Genomic DNA, 17,307 nt, shown 5'->3' with positions numbered 1-17,307 from the left:
ATGAGAAAAGAAGATACTTTCAAACCTGGGGGGGAAGGATTTGTTTGTTGTTCTGTGAGTTGTTCCCTCTCCGGATGGAGGGAGAAGCCAAGCAGGTACAATATCTCCTGAAAAATATACCTGGAATAATCCATCTAAATCCACAGAAACTGTGAGTAGGGCAAGGAAATTCATTAGGTTTCAGAGTAACAGCCGTGTTAGTCTGTATTCGCAAAAAGAAAAGGAGTACTTGTGGCACCTTAGAGACTAACCAATTTATTTGAGCATGAGCTTTCGTGAGCTACAGCTCACTTCATCGGATGCATACTGTGGAAACTGTAGCGGACTTTATATATACACAGAGAATATGAAACAATACCTCCTCCCACCCCACTGTCCTGCTGGTAATAGCTTATCTAAAGTGATCATCAGGTTAGGCCATTTCCAGCTTGGGAATTTTCCTATGCCACAGAAGTAGTTTCATTCCTGTTTTTGTAACTGTGAAGCTGAGCCCCAAGGGGAATCCTCTGTGTTTTAAATCTTTTTCTTACCCTGTAAAGTTACTTTCCATCCTGATTTTGCAGGTGTGATTCTTTTACTTTTTTCTTTATAAATAAAGTTCTTCTTTTAAGAACCTGATTGATTTCAGTGTCCTGAAGACAAAGGGTCTGGTCTGTGCTCACTTTGGTAAGGCAACTGGTTGGTAGTTTATTCTCAAGCCTCCCCAGAAAAGGGGGTGAAGCGGCTTGGGGGCATATTTTGTGGGGATAGGGATTCCAAGTGACCCTTCGCTGAATATTTTGTGTAAATCACTTCGTGGTGGCAGCAATACCAGTCCAAGGACAAGGAAAGGGATTTGTGCCTTGGAGAAGTTTTAACCTAAGATGGTAAAATATAAGCTTAGGGGGTCTTTCATACGGGTCCCCACATCTGTACCCCCGAGTTCAGAGTGGGGTGGGAACCCTGACACCAACTCAGTCAGACTGGATGCCATTGCCACAAATGGCGTCCGGTCCGACTGAGATGGGAACCCTAGCAGCACCTCCTGGCTTGAAGTGGTTTTCATCATACACAGAGCCAGCACAGTGGCTGTATGATCTCTAGATTATTCTTGGGCATGATGTATGTGGAGATCTTTCTAGTTCATCATGAAATAAATTTTCAGATTATGTGTTGTAATTTGATCTTTGATCACTAACAGAAATGAGCTGATGCTGAGCTACAGTGGGTAAGATGAACATTTAAAAATTTGTCAAGGGGGAAAGTAACATTAGAGACAAAGTATGTTCATTAATTAACAAATTAAGGGGGTGAAATTAACGATGGCTCAAAAGTAGCTGAGGTACCAAACTTTTTTTTAAAAAACCCTCTTAAAAGTCACTCGATAACTAAATGACGGATTTTAGCAACATAGATCTAGACTAAAATAAATTTTCGCAGCCAAATATTACAGATTATTCAGATTGGTTTGGGATTATGTGCACTGAAGGGTTTATACAAATAGTTATGATAAATACAAAGGATTAAGCTGGAAGGATTTGGGAGAATAAACACGTCAATGAAATTCACGGATGGTACTCAAGTTTGTGAGACTCTGGCACCCTCAGAAATAAAGAGAAAGTAAACAGGAGCTAAGATTACTTACAGCTGGAAGAGAAGGACTCACAGCACAGCTATAAAATGGCTGCCTAGGGGCAGCAGTTGCTTGTATCTGCAAAGGAGCAGACACCTCATGTTTGTTTCTTGACATCAGGGAAAGATCCCAGGTGGTCGTTCTTTAGCTCTGCTCTTGCAGTGAAGCCCTGAAACTTCCAAAGCTGGGCTGGGTGTGGGGATAATTAGCCCCTGAACGTGCATGGGGCAGCAGCCCTGTGTCTACTGGTGTCACAAGGGGCTTACGCCTGCCTTTGTAATATACCAACATGTGCCGGTGAGGGGCAGAGCGCGATGAAGTCCGCAGCAAGCATCTTCTGACCTAAGCACGGAGCTGCCTTCCGCCACCTCCCGCCTGAGCCTGCTTGTTTCAATGAAGTCGAAAAAACTGCGGAAGCTCCCGGTCCCACCACTGCTATTAGCTCCACCAGATACACCTCCACGTTCCTATTGGCTGAGCAAACAATAGCCAGCCCAGGAAGGGGAGGGGCAGAAGAGGAGGGAGTAGTAGTGTGGCTGAGAGCTTCGCTGTCACTCCTGGCTGGAGAGGGCGGAGGAGTAAGGGCGGCAAGCGGCGTGAGGGCCGCTGTCACCTTTGGGTTTTGCATTTGCTGCTGCGGTTCTCGCCAGTCAGGAGGTGGAACCGGTATCTCAGGAGCTCTGATTCGAACGCTGCCGCTCCTGCTTTGAGGGCTGGGCTTTTTGGTTCTGCTGGGTGCGGGGGCATTCCTCTCGCTCCCCGCTGGTGAGGGGAGGTGGGAGAGGAGTAAGCAGCATCCTGGTAAGAAACTCAGGGGTTTGGCTTCAGCCCCCAATCTGCCCCCCCAGATGGCAGCCTTGTTAGCCTCACGACACCTCTGTGAGGTGCGTTTTAGAAAGGGAGACGTGTGAGACCGATAGGCCCTGACCAGAGGCAGCTCTACCTATTTTGCCGCCCGAAGTAGTCGCCGCCGAATTGCTGCCGTGGCAGGAAGAGCGGCGGGGCTGCCGCCGAATTGCCACCGCAGGACACGGACTGCTGCCCCATTCTCATTGCCGCCCCAAGCACCTGCTTGGAACGCTGGAGCCTGGAGCCGGCCCTGGCCCTGACACACACAGCCCTGCCCTGGCAGGTATATTACGTCTCTGTCCCACCATCTTCTCTCTTTTACACCAAAGGGGCTGATGTGGGGGCTCTGCCGAAAGCTAAGAACTAGCCGATTATTCCTGTTGTTGTGAGGTGTTTGTAGGGGAAACTATTTTGAGAGCTGTGGAACATGTAGGATATTGGGCTCCCAATGTGTTGGAAGTGAAACCTGCCCCCTGAGGAAGGGGAGTCTGGGACCCGACCCACTCTGCACTCTCCCTGGACGGAGCCAGTTTGTGTTGCTGTCTGGGGAAGACGCAGTGTTGAGCACACTCAAAGACACAGGAGAGTTCTCAGAAGAGGGGGGGTCCCTGGGCTAAGAGGCAAGAGCCTGTGACTGTATCAGAGAGGAGAACAAACCCAAGCAGGGATCCATTACAGAATGACTCTGCCAGCGGGGGCTGGGTTGACTCATAAAAAGTGGCTCCAAGCCCTTTGAACTGGACAAGCCCTGCAAGGACTAACCTCTGGATGAGAAACACCTTATTGGCCAGGAAAGTGACTGGTTTGTAAGTACAGGCTGTAAACTGTGCTTTGTGTTTCTCTTTTACCTGTAACTTGGGTTTCCCAACCCTTACACTGGCTTTGGCGTGAATCAGTCTCCAGCTCTGTTAAATAAACTGCAGTTGGGTTTTCCTATAGATGCTCTTCAGTGCCTTGTGTGGAGGAGAGTGTTGGCCTGTGTTGGATCGGGGTTGTACTGCTTGCATGGATGCAGCGGATGGTGGACATTGTGGGTGTCCCGAAGATGGCATGCCTGTGCACTCGAGCATAACCAAGTTGGGGAGGTGTAAATGGCCAGCCTGCACTGGGAAAGAGTGGTTCTCATGGAGCCTCAGAGCAGCGCACCTGTGTTACCAGCAGCCCAGGCCTGGGGAGTGTTTCCCCTGATGGGCACAGACGGGGCTCCTTCCACTGTGAGCAGCTGGTGGTGATTCACCCTGAACACCTCAGGTAACCCTGAGAAGTGTCACAGAAAGCCAGGCACAGGGGCTCTGATGCACAAAGGAGTTAGGTGACAGTCCCAGTTTCAGGGCCATTGTGATGCACAAAACTCCTGCTACACCCCAGAAGCTCCTAAATTCACTCAGCTGCTAAGTTTCCATGGTAAAACATTCACTGGGTGCCTGTGTTTCAGCCTGTGAGCATGCACACTGCTGCCTCCTTGTGGGCATCTGGACACCTATCTCCCACCTCTGCCCCAAAGCTTCTTCTCACTTGGTGCCTAACTCATGTGAGGGCCCAGCCCTATAGACATGCTCACAGGGGCTGTTCACTAGATTGTCACATTCAAAGTCCAGCTGAGGGAGGGGGTGGTGCCAACCTTTAACTTTTAGCCAAGCGGGCAGAGCATCACTTGTTCACAGGTTCAACCCACAGGCTATGTTCAGAGAATGTCCACCAGATCGGGCCCTGCAGGTGAATTAGATGGGGGAGTGTCCATCTTCCCCCGATTTGTGGATGACCCTCGGGCTTAGGGGGATGATCGGCATCCGGATGTGTAGAGACAAGTAGCAGCACACAGCCTCAGAAGCAGAACACGGGGACCTAGAGAACTTTTACCCTGAAAACTTAGGCACTGAGTCACTTTTAATGTGCAGAGACAACCCAGATGCCTGGGCTATTATCATAGTGATGTTTGTCTGTCTGTGCCCTGATGGTGCTTAGGTCTGAGATGTTAGTAGGGAAACAAATCCCTGGTCCTGCCCCCCAGATTACTGCAGTTTAGAGGGGGAAACCTCCTAACACTCAATCCTTATTATTACTAGGGAACCCCCTAACACTCAGTCCTTATATGTGAGCAAAGAGGGAGGGTCATAGATCAGCACCATTCTCTGAGGGATGCTTCATTTTCATGCCACAAGAGGGCTGCATTTGGGAGCTCCAAATACTTATTCTTCTCCCTAGTCAAGAAGGAGCTGACCCCACAGAGCCAAGCAGAGCCCTTGGGTGTATCCATGCCCCACTGAGGGGTTTCCTGGCTCAAGGGGACCTCAAAGGTTCTGGATATTTTGAACATCTGCCTGAGTTAGTATAACAAGAGTTTTTTGCTTTGGATGTTCCGAGATACTTTGTAGCACCACCTTAATAGAAGCTTACAGGAAAATCTCACAAAGGGTTTAAAAATGCTATAAAATTCCCTTCTCCCAATTGACATAATTAAGGTGGTGATAGTATCAGGACACTTCGGTTTGCATAAAACAGTAATTAGTTTTAAGATTACAGCTCTAATTAAGTAGAAATTAATGACAGTTTAAATTTAGAAAATCCAAAATGGTAGAGACAAGGATGATGCAGTTCAAATAAAGGCCTGGTCTACAGTATGAGGCTATTTTGGAATTAGCCAAGTTAATTCTAAATAAAACTGATTCCGTCCACACGACCAAACCGGTTTTTTAGATTTAAAGGGCTCTTTAATCCGATTTCTGTACTCCACCTCGGCAAGTGGAGTAGCGCTAAAATCGAGATTGCAGTTCCGGGTTACAGGTACTGTGGACGCAATTCAACGTTATTGGCCTCCGAGAGCTATCCCAGAATGCTCCCTTGTGACCGCTCTGGACAACACTCTCAACTCCAATGCACTAGCCAGGTAGGCAGTAAAAACCCTGGGAACTTTTGAATTTCATTTCCTGTTTGGTCACCATCAGCACAGGTGACCATCAGCACAGTCCACCATCACAGGCGACCATGCAGAGTCCACCATCACAAGAGACCATGCGGTCCCGGATTCGCAGACGAGCTCCAGCATGGTTCGAACGGGAGGTACTGGATCTCATTGCATGCTGGGGAGACGAATCTGTTATGGCAGAACTATGTTCCAAAAAAAGAAATGCAAATACGTACGCTAAAGTCTCCAGGGCCATGACGGAAAGAGGCTACTCCAGGGACACAGAGCAGTGTCGTACAAAAATCAAGGAGCTCAGGCAAGCGTACAAAAAAGCCAGGGAGGCAAACAGGCGCTCTGGGTCACAGCCCCATACATGCCACTTCTACCGTGAGCTGCATACAATTATGGGGTGATGCCACCACTACCCCACCATGGGGGAGTTGCATGGAGTGAGGAGGATGAGTTATTGGAGGATGAAGAGGAGAAGGAGGACAGTGCACAGGCGGCAAGTAGGGAATCCGTTTCCCACCCCCCCAGCCAGGAACTATTCTTAACGCTGGAGCCAATAGCCTCCCCCCACTCCCAAGGCATGCTCCCGGACCGTGACCCTGGAGAATGCACTTCTGGTGAGTCAGAGCCTGACCGGTACCATGTGGTGGATGTGGGGGGTAAGGGGAAACCCAACTGTGCTGGGCTGTTTGCGTTTAGTTTAAAGGGCTCATCCCTGCTCAGAGCCTCACTGGAGCCACCCGGTGGGTGTGGGGGAGGGGCAGTGGGGGTGTTGTGTGAAGCGATCATCCCAGAGAGCCCATAGGCCCTTCTTTTATATGGCAAACCCACCAGGCATTGCTTGCTATGGGAAAGGGGGCCTGGCAGTTTGAAAGCATTGAAATGAATGCAGAAGAAGCAGAACGCCATGTGCCCCTAGGGCTTACCATGGCTGCCTGCAAGCTGAATTCTGTTGCCTGGCCGCATGTGATGGCTTACTCACACCAAAGTGGCAGGCACTTCAGTATAAGAGGCAAAATGCGACCTTGTACAGAAAGAACGTGTGCTGTGTACTATGAATTGCCTGTTTCAATGAGAAAGAGTGTCCCCTTTGTCCGCTAAAATGTATCTTTTAAATTACAACCCTCCCTTTTTCTCCTCCCGCAGGTGCAAATGTTTCAACGCGACCCCTATCTACTCCATCCCAGAGGCTGGTCCAGATTAGAAGGCGGAAAAAATGAACTCGGGAAGACATGTTCACCGAGTTCATGCAGTCCTCCTGCACTGATAGGGCCCAGTTGAATGTGTGAAGGCAAACAATTGCGGAGTCCCGTGAAGCGTTAAATGAACACGAAGAGAGGAAGGACGCACACGATGAGAGCAGGCAGGATGCTATGGTCAAGTTCATTGGGGAGCAAACTGACATGCTCCACTGTATGGTGGATCTAATGCGGGAAAGGCAGCAAGACCACAGACTGCCTCTGCAGCCCCTGAATGACCGCCCTCCCTCCTTCCCAAGTTCCATAGCCTCCTCACCCAGACACCCAAGAACACGGGGGTGGGGAGATGGGAGGCTACGGGGAGCCACACACTCAACCCCAGATGATTGCACAAGCAGCAGAAAGCTGGCATATCCGAAATTTTGATTTGGTTTCTGGACTTGTCCTTCCCTCCTCCTCCACCCCCCCCCACCCCGTCTACCTTCTGATTTCTCTCAATGTGTTGTGTAACAAATAATAAAGAACGTTTTTTTAAACACTTGTGACTTTATTTCCTTTCATATATATATATAGGGGGCGGGTAACTTCAAGAGAAACAAACACAACTGTCACACCGTAGCCTGGCCAGTCATGAAACTGGTTTCAAAGCTTCTCTGATGTGCAGCGCGCCCTGCTGTGCTCTTCTAATTGCCCTGATGTCTGGCTGTGTGAAACTGACCACCAGGCGAGTTGCCTCAACCTCCCACCCCACCATAAATGTCTCCCCCTACTCTCACAGATATTGTGGAGCATACAACAAGCAACAATTACAATTGGAATATTGGTTGTACTGAGATCTAACCGACGCAGTAAACTGCACCAGCGCGCTTTCAAACATCCAAACGCACATTCTACCACCATTCTGCACTTGCTCAGCCTATAGTTGAACTGCTCCTCACTACTGTCCAGGGTGCCTGTGTACAGCTTCATGAACCATGGCATTAAGGGGTAGGCTGGGTCCCCGAGGATAACTATAGGCATTTCAACATCCCCAACAGTAATTTTCTGCTCTGGGAAGTAAGTCCCTTCTTGCAGCTGTTCAAACAGACCAGAGTTCCTGAAGATGTGAGCATCATGCACCTTTTCTGGCCATCCCACGTTGATGTCAGTGAAACGTCCCTTCTGATCCACCAGTGCTTGTAGCACCATGGAAAAGTACCCCTTGCGGTTTACATACTGGCCGCCCCGGTGTTCCAGGGAAAGTTAGGGATATGGGTTCCGTCTATCGCCCCGCCGCAGTTAGGGAACCCCAGTGCATTAAAGCCATCCACAATGGTCTGCACATTTCCCAAAGTCACTACTCTTGATAGCAGCTGGTCAATGATTGCATTGGCTACTTGCAGCACAGCAGCCCCCACAGTAAATTTGCCCACTCCAAACTGATTCCCGACTGACAGGTAGCTGTCGGGCGTTGAAAGCTTCCACAGGGCTATGGCCACTCGCTTCTCAACTGTGAGGGATGCTCTCATTTTGGTATCTTTGCTCTTCAGGGCAGGGGACAGCAAGTCACAAAGTTCCATGAAAGTGGCCCTATGCATATGAAAGTTTTGCAGCCACTGGGAATCATCCCATACCTGCAACACTATGCGGTCCCACCAGTCTGTGCTTGTTTCCTGGGCCCAGAATCAGCGTTCCACAGCATGAATCTGGCCCAACACCATCATGATCTCCCAATCGCCACATGCCGTGCTTCTAGGAATGTCTGTGTCCATGTCCTCATCACTATTGTAATCGCGCTGTCATCGCTTCCTTGTCCGGTTTTGCAGGTACTGCACATACTGCTGGATAATGTGTGAGGTATGTACAATGGTCAAAACAGCAGCGGAGATCTGAGCAGGCTCCATGCTTGCCGCGCTATGGCGCCTGCACGGGTAATCCTGGAAAAAGTTCGCGAAAAGTAGGAGAGCGGAGTGGCAGCAGAAGAGGTGCTGTTCGGTTCACGATAGCTGAAGGAAGGCGGGAAATGGTTGTCTTCTGCTTTCATGGAGGCGGGAGCCCAGGACAGACAACATGGAGAAGCTCGGTAGAGCGGCGAGAGTGGGAGATCAGAGTTGGCGGCAGAAGCTGTGCCGCTCGGTTCACGATGGCCGAGCAGAGTTGGCAGCGGAAGCAGTTGATGAGGAAGAGAAAGAAAGAGTAGATACTTATAGAGATGACATAGAAAGACGAGAGGAAATGCGAGGTGGATTCATAGTACCAGGAGAGAAGCGGTGCACCGTACTGCACCGTCTGCTGAAAGCAGTATGGCGTCTGCAGGCCAAAAAGGCGTGAAATGATTGTCTGCTGTAGCTTTCACGGCGGGAGGAGTGACTGATTACACACACCCAGAAACACTGGCAAGAATGTTTTTGCCCCATCAGGCGCTGGGAGCTTAACCCAGAATTCCAATGGGCGGCGGGGACTGCGGGAACTGTAGGATAGCTACCCACAGTGCAACGCTCCGACATTCCATGCTAGCCTCGGTACTGTGGGTGCATTCCGCCGAATTCACGCGCTTTAGTGGGGACACACAAGACCGAATGTGTAAAATCGCTTCCGAAAATTCGAATAGAATAATTTCAAAATAATTTTGTACTGTAGACGTACCCTTAGAGTCCTGTGGCACCTTAAAGACTAACAAATGTATTTGGTCATAAGCTTTCGTGGGCTGGAACCCACTTCGTCAGATGTGAAAGCTTATGCCCAAATACATTTGTTAGTCGTTAAGGTGCCACAGGACTCCTTGTTATTTATGCTGAAATAGACTAACATGGCTACCTCTCTGAATCTTCAAATTTAGAGATGATGCAGTGGAAAATTCCATCATCAGAGGGAGGAGCTCTGCTCTGCCAAAAATAACCTCAAAGGGAGGGGCTCTCCAAAAAATGATGTCGTGGGGAGGGGTTCTGTGTCTAAAAATAAGTATGACATGATGGGAGGGGCTCAAAAACGAGAAGCTGATTGGCTGAGGGGAGCTGACCCTGAGAGACACCAACCAGTATATAAGGCCAACAGCCAGCAGGCTGAGGATGTAGTGGGTTCGATAGTAGGCTGAATGTAGTGGGTTTTGGATTTCGAGAAGAGCAAGAGAGGAAAGACATCTAAGGAAGACAGCACTACCGGGATGCCTCAAAAACAGCAGCAGCAATGAAGAACTGCCTGCCAGCAGTAACCGCTACATTAGCCTCATCCCAAAGGAACAGCAGCGCAGCTGTGGAGAAAACACTCTTTGAAAAAAGACAGATCAGAAGGACCCATTAGATGCATCAGAGGGAATTTGAGCACAAGTGTAAGTTTGATCCTCTTTCTAACTGTTATTTAGGAGTGTGTGAGTCTGTCTGCAAATATAGCTGGCTGCCTGTGTCTTGAGTGAGATCTCCCCTACCCGTCCTGCAACTGCTTAGTGCTTACAGGATGGTAAATTTTAAATGTTAAATGTTTAGTGTTAATGTTAATTAAATGTTTTATTTTTAATTTGTGACTATGATGATGGTTTCTCATATGTATATATAGACACCACATATATTACATTGTATTATGTATGGGATTAGATTGCAAGACTAAGAAGAATAAAGCCTTTGTGTATGTGGGATCTTTATGTGTATGTTACATTGAAATGACTAGGAGTCCTTGTGGCACCTTAGAGACTAACCAATTTATTTGAGCATGAGCTTTCGTGAGCTACAGCTCACTTCATCAGATGCATACCGTGGAAACTGCAGCAGACTTTATATATACACAGAGAATATGAAACAATACCTCCTCCCACCCCACTGTCCTGCTGGTAATAGCTTATCTAAAGTAATCTTCAGGTTAGGCCATTTCCAGCACAAATCCAGGTTTTCTCACCCTCCACCCCCCCACACAAATTCACTCTCCTGCTGGTGATAGCCCATCCAAAGTGACAACTCTTTACACAATGTGCATGATAATCAAGTTAGGCCATTTCCTGCACAAATCCAGGTTCTCTCACTCCCTCACCCACCCCCCTCCAAAAACCCACCCCCATACACACACAAACTCACTCTCCTGCTGGTAATAGCCCACCCAAACTGACCACTCTCCAAGTTTAAATCCAAGTTAAACCAGAACATCTGGGGGGGGGGGGTAGGAAAAAACAAGAGGAAATAGGCTACCTTGCATAATGACTTAGCCACTCCCAGTCTCTATTTAAGCCTAAATTAATAGTATCCAATTTGCAAATGAATTCCAATTCAGCAGTTTCTCGCTGGAGTCTGGATTTGAAGTTTTTTTGTTTTAAGATAGCGACCTTCATGTCTGTGATTGCGTGACCAGAGAGATTGAAGTGTTCTCCGACTGGTTTATGAATATTATAATTCTTGACATCTGATTTGTGTCCATTTATTCTTTTACGTAGAGACTGTCCAGTTTGACCAATGTACATGGCAGAGGGGCGTTGCTGGCACATGATGGCATAAATCACATTGGTGGATGTGCAGGTGAACGAGCCTCTGATAGTGTGGCTGATGTTATTAGGCCCTGTGATGGTATCCCCTGAATAGATATGTGGGCACAATTGGCAACGGGCTTTGTTGCAAGCTTTGTTCCTGCTATTACCAGCAGGAGAGCGAGTCCGTGTGTGCATGGGGGTGGGCCCCCGGAGGGGGATGAGGGAGCGAGAGAACCCGGACCCGTGCAGGAAATGGCCCAACCTGACCACCATACACATTGTGCAAAGAGTTGTCACCCCGGATGGGCCACCACCAGCAGAAGAGTGAATCTGTGTGGGGGGGTGGAGGGCGAGAAAACCCGGACCTGTGCTGGAAATGGCCCAACCTGAAGATTACTTTAGATAAGCTTCAGAGTAACAGCCGTGTTAGTCTGTATTCGCAAAAAGAAAAGGAGTCCTTGTGGCACCTTAGAGACTAACCAATTTATTTGAGCATGAGCTTTCGTGAGCTACAGCTCACTTCATCAGATGCATACCGTGGAAACTGCAGCAGACTTTATATATACACAGAGAATATGAAACAATACCTCCTCCCACCCCACTGTCCTGCTGGTAATAGCTTATCTAAAGTGAGCAACAGGTTAGGCCATTTCCAGCACAAATCCAGGCCCTCTCACCCTCCACCCCCCCACACAAACCCACTCTCCCGCTGGTGACAGCCCATCCAAAGTGACAACTCCCCACACAATGTGCATGACAATGAAGCTAGGCCATTTCCTGCACAAATCCAGGCTCTCCCACTCCCCCACCCCCCTCCAAAAACCCACCCCCACACACACACAGACCCACTCTCCCGCTGGTAATAGCTCATCCAAACTGACCACTCTCCAAGTTTAAAACCAAGTTAAACCAGAACATCTGGGGGGGGGGGGGTAGGAAAAAACAAGAGGAAATAGGCTACCTTGCATAATGACTTAGCCACTCCCAGTCTCTATTTAAGCCTAAATTAATAGTATCCAATTTGCAAATGAATTCCAATTCAGCAGTTTCTCGCTGGAGTCTGGATTTGAAGTTTCTTTGTTTTAAGATAGCGACCTTCATGTCTGTGATTGCGTGACCAGAGAGATTGAAGTGTTCTCTGACTGGTTTATGAATGTTATAATTCTTGACATCTGATTTGTGTCCATTTATTCTTTTACGTAGAGACTGTCCAGTTTGACCAATGTACATGGCAGAGGGGCATTGCTGGCACATGATGGCATAAATCACATTGGTGGATGTGCAGGTGAACGAGCCTCTGATAGTGTGGCTGATGTTATTAGGCCCTGTGATGGTGTCCCCTGAATAGATATGTGGGCACAATTGGCAACGGGCTTTGTTGCAAGGATAAGTTCCTGGGTTAGTGGTTCTGTTGTGTGGTATGTGGTTGTTGGTGAGTATTTGCTTCAGGTTGCGGGGCTGTCTGTAGGCAAGGACTGGCCTGTCTCCCAAGATTTGTGAGAGTGTTACTCACACCTTCTTGTCAACTGTTGGAAATGGGCCATCCTGATTAGCACTACAAAAGCTTTTTTTCTCCTGCTGGTAATAGCCCACCTTAATCAATTAGTCTCCTTAGAGTTGGTATGGCAACACCCATTTTTTTCATGTTCTCTGTATATCTATATGTATCTGTCTATCTTCCTACTGTATTTTCCACTGCATGCATCCAATGAAGTGGGTTTTAGCCCACGAAAGCTTATGCCCAAATAAATTTGTTACTGTCTGAGGTGCCACAAGTACTCCTCGTTCTTTTTTGCTGATACAGACTAACACGGCTCCCATTCTGAAACCAGTACATTTCTTATTCACAACTCCCCTGCTGGTGAATGGCCGGCTAAGCAATCAATGGACACTTAGCACCTGGCTCTGAGGAGCTAGTCTTTCAGATTTACAGAGCACCTGGCTCTGAGGGCGTTTTTCAGCTTTACAGCATGTTTCAGTAACAAACATGTAGCAGGTTTCAGAGTAACAGCCGTGTTAGTCTGTATTCGCAAAAAGAAAAGGAGTCCTTGTGGCACCTTAGAGACTAACCAATGTATTTGAGCATGAGATTTCGTGAGCTACAGCTCACTTCATCAGATGCATACCGTGGAAACTGCAGCAGACATTATATATACACAGAGAATACGAAACAATACCTCCTCCCACCCCACTATCCTGCTGGTAATAGCTTATCTAAAGTGAGCAACAGGTTAGGCCATTTCCAGCACAAATCCAGGTTTTCTCACCCTCCACCCCCCCACACAAATTCACTCTCCTGCTGGTGATAGCCCATCCAAAGTGACAACTCTTTACACAATGTGCATGATAATGAAGTTAGGCCATTTCCTGCACAAATCCAGGTTCTCTCACTCCCTCACCCCCCTCCAAAAACCCACCCCCATACACACACAGACTCACTCTCCTGCTGGTAATAGCTCATCCAAACTGACCACTCTCCAAGTTTAAAACCAAGTTAAACCAGAACATCTGGGAGGGGGGGGTAGGAAAAAACAAGAGGAAATAGGCTACCTTGCATAATGACTTAGCCACTCCCAGTCTCTATTTAAGCCTAAATTAATAGTATCCAATTTGCAAATGAATTCCAATTCAGCAGTTTCTCGCTGGAGTCTGGATTTGAAGTTTCTTTGTTTTAAGATAGCGACCTTCATGTCTGTGATTGCGTGACCAGAGAGATTGAAGTGTTCTCCGACTGGTTTATGAATGTTATAATTCTTGACATCTGATTTGTGTCCATTTATTCTTTTACGTAGAGACTGTCCAGTTTGACCAATGTACATGGCAGAGGGGCATTGCTGGCACATGATGGCATAAATCACATTGGTGGATGTGCAGGTGAACGAGCCTCTGATAGTGTGGCTGATGTTATTAGGCCCTGTGATGGTGTCCCCTGAATAGATATGTGGGCACAATTGGCAACGGGCTTTGTTGCAAGGATAAGTTCCTGGGTTAGTGGTTCTGTTGTGTGGTATGTGGTTGTTGGTGAGTATTTGCTTCAGGTTGCGGGGCTGTCTGTAGGCAAGGACTGGCCTGTCTCCCAATCTCATAACTCCATACCCAATGTTAATACATACATTTTAATTGAACAATAATGTTCAGCAGACAATGACTTTTCATATGATACCTCACAAGGCATACTTTGTAGAAGTTTTGTCTTCATTTTATAAAAGTGGTGACCATAATAGTGTAGAGCAGCGGTTCTCAAATTCATTTAATCGGGCCCCCTTCTTTGTGTCTCTCGCAATTTAAACCCCCAACCCCACAAGTACATATATACCTTCTCCTATATTTTCCACTCCATGCATCTGATGAAGTGAGTTCTAGAGCAGGAAAGCTTATGCCCAAATCAATTTGTTAGTCTCCAAGGTGCCACAAGGACTCCTCGTTGTTTGAGCTTTTCGCTGACACCCTTGAAGGCATGTTGGTGCAAATATTATTACACTAGTGTGCAGGGCATGAATTCAGGGGTTCTTGTTATACTAATAAAATAAAAACCAGCAGGATCTTATTAAAGGGGAAAAGGCAAAATACCACATTTATTGTGAATACAGAAAGAATCATAGTAAGCAGTTAGTTATAGCTATAACATTCCATTCAGTCTCATATTTATTCACACATTCATTCATACAAACACACACACAGGTTCTGCAAGGTTGTTATCATAGTTACCAGCCTTAGAGTTGCTCATGCCAAGCCACTGGCCAGGTGGCCTGGACATGAGCAGGGAGCAGGGCCTTGTCAGATGCTCATCTGATGCTCCTGGAAGTTGGTTTGCAAAATCAGACCCCCAAAATTCTCACTTTCTAGAGTCCATTTTTATAGGAATTTCTTCCTATGCCAGTCTATGGGAATTGCTTCATCATGCTGTTGCTGAAACAATCAGCAGATGTCACATTTCCTAACGGCTCCATGCTGCCAGATGTTGTCTTGTTCTTTGGTTCTCCCATTCTTGAGGCTGTTGGGTGGATTCCAGTCTGCCCTCCAGGGGTCCTCTGGTTATTTCCACTTGACGCCTTCTTCAGCCAATGGACACTGCATTCTTAGGCTGGCACCTCCCTGATCATTCAGTTATTATCCACACCAAGCATCCATCCACATACATCCTCTATCTCTATTTTAATCACAATTGTTAATACAACAAAAGGGCGGGGAGTCTCTGGGTGCTGTTTCTGTTGTTACAGAGTATTACTTTGAGTCTCCCTCTCTGTGAATTGCTTTGAGAACAGACTCTGTCTTAGAATGTACTAACGCAATTAGCAGCTTGCAAGTTTCACACATAGAGGGAGAGATACAGTACCAAAAACCAAGAGAGCTCTTAATTAGTAGTACCCTGGATTTTAAACTATGGGGAATCAAACTCATTTGTGATTTTAATACAGAACTTCTTTAATATGATCCAACCTGCTGCGGGTGTGATTAGAGAGTTATAGACCTTTTCACTTTCAGGGTGATGACAGGAGAAAATACTGATGAGCTCAAGTGAGACTCAACCAAGAGCAAACAGGCCACAGCTTGTTACCAGCACACAAGCTGCACCTGGTCATCACCCAGGGTGTGACCATAATTCTGCTTCTCCCTGGGGAGGGGAGTTAGGAACTTAGATGTTCAGCAGGACACAACAACAATGGGGAATAGGCCGGCATGTCCCTCTGATGAGAGCTGGGGTTTTACTCTGACATGTCACTGGCTAGCCTGTGCTCTGTCTCTTGTGCTGGCTGTAGCCACATAAATCAGGAATTCCTTAGCTGCGTGCCATAGAGTGCTGACTCTTTAGCTTGGTTCCCGTGTGGATTGAAATGTATTCCAAGCTGGGTAAAGACATATGAAATATTTTGCATTTCTCCTGCCCATCAGCATTAACTGAGGTGGCCATGGAGGTGTTAAAGGGCGAAACCTGCTCCAAGAGACGGTCTCTGAGGATTTGTCTGCACTAGGATGTTGATTCTCTTTCTCTTATTGTAAAGTCATACTGTAGATCAGGGACAATTTTTTTTTTTTTTTTTGGTCAGGGTCCTAATTTCTTGGTCAGGGTATATTCAAGGTCCACATTCCAGAGAAAACAATACAACAATAATAACAATAATGATAATAAAAGATTTTGCAGTCTGTTCAAAAGTGTCTGGAGATCCAGATTTGTCCCCTGGCCCGCCTATTGACCAACCCTGGTGTAGACAATGCAAATGGTAGTTTCACCTCAGTGTAACTGGTAGAGAGGAACACTATGGGGTGGGGTGCATCTCGATCAGGTACAACAAGGTGAAGCTGTGACTTACCTTGTCTCCAGCAGGCTTGTACAAGATCTGTTTCTCATGTTTGGGGACCCTTAGTTAAAAAAAACCTCTTTTCTCTCAGCATGCACATGGCCTAAAAGGTGGGATCTAAAGCTGGAGACACAGGACTGTGTGACTTTATTTTGGGGGCGATCCCAGTTCAAAGGGCAAGGATGCAGCATCTGGCTGCCAGAGAGCACAGACCTGGAGAAGCTAAATCACAGAGAATAGCCATTTCCAGCTACAACAATGGAGCTAATCACTTAATCACACTGTGATTCCAGGGCAGAAACAAAGGCCAGAATCTCACTGCCTGTCACTTAGCAAAGCTGTGTTGACTTTGCTGGATCTAGGCTGATTTACACCAGCTGGGAACATGGCCCCATGCTTTATGTATTTCTCTTACATGTGGGAAGTTGAAAACCTACTTTAAGCACCCGGCTTTAATCATGGAGACGCTCCCAGTACCTACAGAATCATGACTTTGTCTGTTTTGTGTATTTAGACAAGAAGCTCTGTCCCTTAGGCGCTGTCTCTCATGCTCTGTATATAGACTACCATGCTGAGTACAATAGAGCTTCGGTCTTGGGTGCAGCTTCTAGCTGCTACCGTATTAAAAATAATCTTGGTATCCATAGAAACAGTTACTTTGCAGTCAGAGAAGAAGGAAACTGGGGAAAGTTGTGGCATGAGGAACAGACCGAATATCAGTAGAGAGAAACCCCCAAGCCAAGCAAACTATATTCCCAATCCTGCAAAATCTTACACGTTTCATTGTACTACTGCACTGCTAATGGCCCCATTGCTTTCAAGAAGAAAAGGAGTACTTGGGGCACCTTAGAGACGAACCAATTTATTTCCACGTGTCTGAGATAGAACGGGGCAGATGGTAGGGCTGCTCCGGGCACTGCTACTGCTCCGGACCAGGAGCAAGGCAGAGTGAAGATTCCATCATCTTCCTCTGCATCCCCCACTCCTGAGTCAGGGCTTCCTGC

This window comes from Eretmochelys imbricata, chromosome 14 (assembly GCF_965152235.1).
Source record: "Eretmochelys imbricata isolate rEreImb1 chromosome 14, rEreImb1.hap1, whole genome shotgun sequence".
Lineage (NCBI taxonomy): Eukaryota > Metazoa > Chordata > Testudines > Cheloniidae > Eretmochelys > Eretmochelys imbricata.
This window is presented reverse-complemented; position numbering follows the sequence as displayed.